This window comes from Centrocercus urophasianus, unplaced genomic scaffold (assembly GCF_019232065.1).
Source record: "Centrocercus urophasianus isolate 14NV4802_14NV808 unplaced genomic scaffold, USGS_Curo_1.0 seq_44, whole genome shotgun sequence".
Taxonomy (NCBI): Eukaryota; Metazoa; Chordata; class Aves; order Galliformes; family Phasianidae; genus Centrocercus; species Centrocercus urophasianus.
The window spans coordinates 59284-65440 of record NW_024885022.1 but is presented as its reverse complement, the minus strand read 5'-3'; the positions used below and the strand labels follow the sequence as shown (position 1 = coordinate 65440).

The following is a 6157-nucleotide window of genomic DNA, read 5'->3' as shown; positions in this document are numbered from 1 at the left end:
TCTATCCTCCTTCCAAACTTACCAAACTTATCTCTATCCAAGGAAGAGCAGATGTCCAGAAATAGCAGAAGTGTCAGAAGTCAAATAATCAGCAATATATATTCCTAGGTAGCAACAATTTATGTTTCCATATGTTTAGTTGAGCATCAGGAAAATTTGAGAACCTGAAGTACTCAGCCAATGAGAAACCAGGGGAGGAAAAGACCAGCGTCAGGTAATAGGGCATAAAATAGAACTAACAGGTGTTTACACACACAGATATAATACACATAGTACACAGTGGCATTGGATGAGGGACATAGCAAGAGACACATTCTTGTCTAAAAATATTTTCTTATAGTACCTTGTAAAAATTTGTTATTTTCAAGAATAAGAAATTAACATTAAGTTACTGCCAAACAGTAATTAGTGCAGAGGATTTACATTTTTCCTTTTCAGAAGGTAACCAAGCAAGATTACTGCTTGAAATATTAGAAATAAGCCAGGAATGAATGAACTTCTCAATAAGGCAAGAGGAGCCTGATGTCTAATTTCCACAGGGGAGGGAAAAAAAAAAAAAAAAAAACAACACAAAAACAGAAGCTATGAAGCTGTTCATAGGGACCAATGAGAGCAATCCTGTCTGGGGGGAGTGTGTAATCAATGAATACACAGATGTCATAATTAAGAAATATACAAGAAAGTTAGGCTAAACAGGTTATTGTGCTAAAGAAGAACAGATGGAAAGCTTACCCTTGTCCTAGGCTTGCTGAGAAGACTCCAAGAGGCGCGATTTCTGAACAAGATCCTTCCCAGTGGTAATCAGCTCTTAAATGGGGTCTAGGAGAGGTGGAGCCAGGCTCCATTCCTTCCAATTGCCTTCACCTGTGCTCCCAGGGCTGATTCATTGCTCACCTCAGGTGGTCAATCAGAGGTTCAGGCTGTAATTCAGCAGCCCCATACAGGGAGGTTGAGTGGAAAGAGAAGAGCAATCCTCCCCCCGCCCCAAAAAAAAAAAAAAAAAAAAAAAGCAAAAAGCAAACTCTACAGAAAAAAAAAAAGAAAAATTAAGACCTGAAAAGCACCCTGACCAAATGCAAGGTACACTAGGTTAGACATGAACAGACAAGTGTGGGAGATACAGTAGGAATGTCTTCTTTCTTTTTAAATGAAGAACACCACTTCTAGGCACAAACAACACAGTAATAAAACCCTCACTGTAGCCAAGGATAACCTTATATTGCACTTGCAACTCACAACACACACGCACAGTTCTGAACTGATACTAACAATTCCAAACGTCGGTTTGCATAGTCACAACCTGTACTCTGACAGACACATACCTTCATTTGACCTTTCAGGGAAATCCATGGCAAGTTTAGGTACCATAAACATAACTTAGCGCTTTGATACAGAGATCTGCTTGTCCCAGTTATCTGAAGGAAGATGTGTTGAAGACAGGTAGATGTGAAGAAGGAAGATGTGTTTGAAGACAAAGGCAGCCTGACCTGGAAGTCTGGGCAGTATAAAGTGGAAAATGGGATTAGAAAAAGAGGCAATGTGTACAACCTAGAATACATCCTAAAAGCACATATTCTGTGTTCATAACCTACAGGCAGATCCACATCTGAATCTAGGTACACACAAAGTCTGCAGGGGTTCAGAATAATATAAGACACTGTTGAAATACTTTTAAAAGGCCCTGCAGTGCTAGAACACAACATCAAAGGCACAACACAGCTGTGACAACAGGGACTTTTCTGGGTGCTAATATGAGACCTGTTCTTTTTTTTTAAAAAAAAAAAAAAAAACAAACAATGCATGGCAGAGATTCATATGCTCTCACAAGAATTGTGTATCTTTGCATAAAATTTGGAGAGGTAAGAACTAACTGATTAGTGATGAGTGTTGGTTTACAAAATTAGCTTTAATATACATATATGATGAATATGTTACTGTGGTAGGCTTTGGACTTCAGTTTCATTTTATACCATGTCATGAGTTACAGTAGGAAGCAAACAGTCACAGAAACAGTTAAGCAAAACAGATCAGTGCATTTTATGAGGCTTGGGAATTTAATAAGCCACAGGCTAAATACTGACAAGCTGCAAACTGGTGGAACAGATTTGTAAAGAGACAGAATTACCATTCTAAGGTTCAGGAACCCTTGAAGTTTACTAGTGGGTTGTACAAGGTAATTTCTTGGCATGCTGAACTTGAAGATTTCAGTTGTTCTTCTGAAGTAACACTGCCATCTAGCTGTAGCTTCCTTATCATACTTACTGCTATTATTATTCGTTATTTAGTAGATACTGTGAATCCAATCTTGTTAGAACAAGAAAAGAAAGCATGTCACATGTGTAGGATATACCTATACCAGGAGGTTTGAATCTGGCCTCAGGTATGTGCTTATGCCTGAGGCAATCCAGAGATACTTAAATTCCTCTGTTTCATGGGGTGGGAGAGAGATATCAAAGCATAGTGGGACACCACATATACTAGGCAAGTGCCATACAAAGCTTGAGAATTGGACACAACTATGCTTCTGAAGATTTGGGGCCAGTTTGACTTACAGGATCTGTACAGGAACAGGAGATACATACCTGCTTGCAAACTTAAACACCTGACATGGGCTTGTGAGAAATAACTAAAATGATTCTTCAGAGACCCGATCTCTTGTGAAAAAGTTGTAATTCGAGATTGCAGTGGTGGGCATCCTGCTAGCAGGAGCGCATAACCACAGAGACATTACAGCCTTATATCCCCTATCTATGGACGCCAAGAATTCCTCCTGTTTCCTCATTAATTGAGTACTCTACATTAGCAATCAACTTTGATGCTCACTACTGTATCTACATCCTAATCCCATTAACCTTTAATCTCTTGTTCTCTGTTACCTCTTGTTTATCATGCTTGTCGCATCCATTTTCCTAATCTCTACAGCTGATCCTCTCACTATCTGCTTATCTGAGCATACCCTAGCTGTCATGCGAGGCTGGGAAAAACAAACACAATTTTAACTCTTACAGGCTATTTCCATATTGCCACATTTTATTAGCAAGCTGATAGTTTGGTCACTCCCAAGAAACTGGAGATATAATCTAAGACTGAATTTTAAGGTTTCTTAGAGCCTCTCTAGCGCCACAGTATTAAAAACATAGTCTTCTAGAAGGAACACACACTTTCACACAAAAAGAAGGGGTACAAACATTTCCTGAACAGGCACAGATCTAGATGATACTAGGAAAAGGTCACACTGATTTTTTTCCATTTGAGAATCCTGATCTTTTCTCCAATAGGCATATAAAATTATAAAATAAGCTATCAAGAACAACTACTATGCAGTTCTAACATCCTTAAGGCATATTTGTACTTTCTCACTTTTAATATGAAAACATAATTTAAGTTTTCAGTGCCTATGGAAGGAGTAGGAGTAGGTAATTTGCACTACCTACCAGAGGGAATAGGGAGTAGACCATTCACACAGTCCCACAGCACATCCATGTGGAAGACAGCCTGAAGAGGCAGCACCCTTTTCACATAACTCCTTTGATTCACAGACATGAATAAGCATTACAATCAGCTAATTGATTATGTATACACTGTAGTTAATAAAAGCAACACAGAAGTAATGCAACTATGACATAGCCTGCTAGGCTTTAGAAAATTAGCTGATCCTGCTTTGAATGTAGGAATTATACTGCTCTAGGTCAGAAACAAAGCTTATTGATCAGCAAATCCTAGAGTAAATCATTATTGATTAATGTATCAGCCTAAGCATCTAAGGTAGGAAAACCACCCCAGCACATATTTGATACAGAAATTAAAAAATAATAACATAGGCAGATATCACAGAAAGCAAGACCATTATTAAAGTATTTTAAAAAGCCATTTTCTTTGGACGTATTGCAGAATTCAATGTTACAAACAATGGGAGTATAATCAATGAATGTACAGATGTTATAACTATGAAATACACCAGAAAGTTTAGCTAAGCAGTTATTATTCCAAAAGAGAATAGATAGAATGCTTACCTGTATCCTTGGCTCACTATAAAACTCCAGAGAAGGGATCTCCAGAAAAGATCCTTCCCCACTGGCAGTCAGCACTGAAACGGATCTAGGAGAGGTGCAGCCAGGCTCCACCCCTTCCTGCAGCACAGCTGAATTGCCTTCACCTGTGCTCTCGTAGTTGACTCAGTGCTCGCCTCAGGTGGTCAATCAGAAGTTCAGGCAGTGATTCACCAGTTCTCATGCAGCAGGAAACATAAAAGTAGAGTATTACTAGTGAAGAACTGCAGAAAGATGTTCGCACCACTCTGCACTGTTGCAAAATTTAAAAATGTTAAGCCACTATGAATGCATTATTTAGGATTAGTAGCATTTTACAGGAACTGTAAATAATGTTGGAGTTGCTAGACAAAGAGGAACAATTGCACCAAACAACAGAAAAATCAAATAAATTCCAGAATCTATTTTTCAGTGCCCAGAGCACTAAGTAGCTCTGTAAATAATAATAATTTTAAAGGTAAAAATAAACAACAGAAAGCCAGTGAGCTTTGTTCTGGCTTTTTAAAAAACAGCAGTGACATTACACAAAAAGAACCCACAGCAGAGCAGGAGCCCTTTGCTGAAGCTGTGTGTTCTGTTCACTCCATCTGCTGTGAGAGGGGCCCTGCCTCTCTTCTGCTCATGTATTGTCTGGTCCGCTGCAACTTTCTTACAAGCATGGTCACACTCCATGTGGGAATGGAGTGTACAGACAGTGAGCTTAATGAGAGTTCACAAGGGTTTTTGAACTTGCACTCGTTTCATTGCTCATGCAGTGATTGATTATGGTTCAAGTCATGCGCAGTTAAAATTCAAATAAGCTCAAAGAAACTCTTTCTGGGAAGTTGCAAGGCATCAGAACAACCCAAAATATAAAGAAATAATTACTCGTGTTTCTCAAAACAAACAAATGGCTAGCTGGGTTGCTAAGGAATTCAGGGCAAGGCAAAGCAGCAGAAGTGGCTGAGTGCTGTGTCAAAACAGAGCTTGCTGCCTGATCCTGAGCAATGCTCTGCCCTCAGTCAGTCTGAATCTACTGTCTGCTGGAACTGGATCCTGGTAACAAGCATCAGAGAAAAATGTATGTTTATTGCATGTTTTAACAAGAAGCTGCATAGAGAATTAATGATTGCACAGGAATATCCTCCAAGGTAAATGCCACACAGAATATCCGAGGTATCAGAGGTAGATTAACTGTTAAGAACTTAACATACAAGACAAAAATAGATATCACAGTTAACAAGATTTTCTTTCTCTAGCTCTCTGGATGACTTCACAAGAGCTTTAATGATATTTCCCTCCTTATTTCTCATGTGTGAGTGCTTTTCTTCTCAGTTTTAATTGTCCACAACAAAGCTCTTTCATCTAGCTTCCTTGCCTCCTGTAGAAGGATGGAAACACGCTAAGACAATAAACATGCATCTTTTTCACTGTTTTTAAAATGAATGTGTGTATAATCAATGGATATTAAGATATTATAATCATAAAATAAACAAGAGAGTTAGGCAAAGTAGACTACGATAACAAAAGAGAATAAAAGGAAGGCTTACCCTTATGCTGGACTCACCACAAAACACCAAAAGAGGTGATCTCCAGAAGAGATCCTTCCCCACTGGTAGCCAGCTCTTAAATAGGTCTAGGAGGTGTGGAGCCTGGCTCCACCTCTTCCGGCAGCACAGGTGAATTGCCTTCACCTGTGCTCCTCTGGCTGACTCATGGCTCGCCTCAGGTGATCAATCAGAGGTTCAGGCCATGACTCAGCAGTTCCCATATACTCCACCCCTTCACGGCGTGAACCAATGCTCAGGTTAACTAAAGGGTAAACTTTCCCTAATACAGAGATCCGGTATATCACGACGCTTATACAATTTTATCACAACACGTGTTGGTACAATTCAAGACGAGTGACGATCAGTGGATGTCCATATTCTTCTATGGGCCAGTGCTTGATGATGTAACTGGAGGCATGAGGTCCTGAGGTGCAGGTCCGTTCTATGTTCCATCAGTCCCATGCAGACCATCACCGGGTGTTGTACGTGATCTGACAGCAACGCTGGAACGCTTGATGGCATTTTGTTCCTTCCGATGGTCCTGAAGGCTCACAGACTCATGGGGAGTCATACAGATGT

The 6157-nt window shown here is 39.7% G+C and overlaps 1 long non-coding RNA gene across 1 annotated transcript; it reads right to left on the bottom strand.

Annotated features, from left to right (window-relative positions):
• Positions 1–886: 886 nt before the first annotated feature.
• LOC122168704 lies at positions 887–4097 on the bottom strand. The gene is made up of 4 exons (XR_006171327.1): positions 4014–4097; positions 3435–3526; positions 1323–1495; positions 887–920 (listed from the first exon to the last, which is right to left on the bottom strand). It is a non-coding gene; the product is annotated as an uncharacterized LOC122168704 (long non-coding RNA).
• Positions 4098–6157: the final 2060 nt, after the last annotated feature.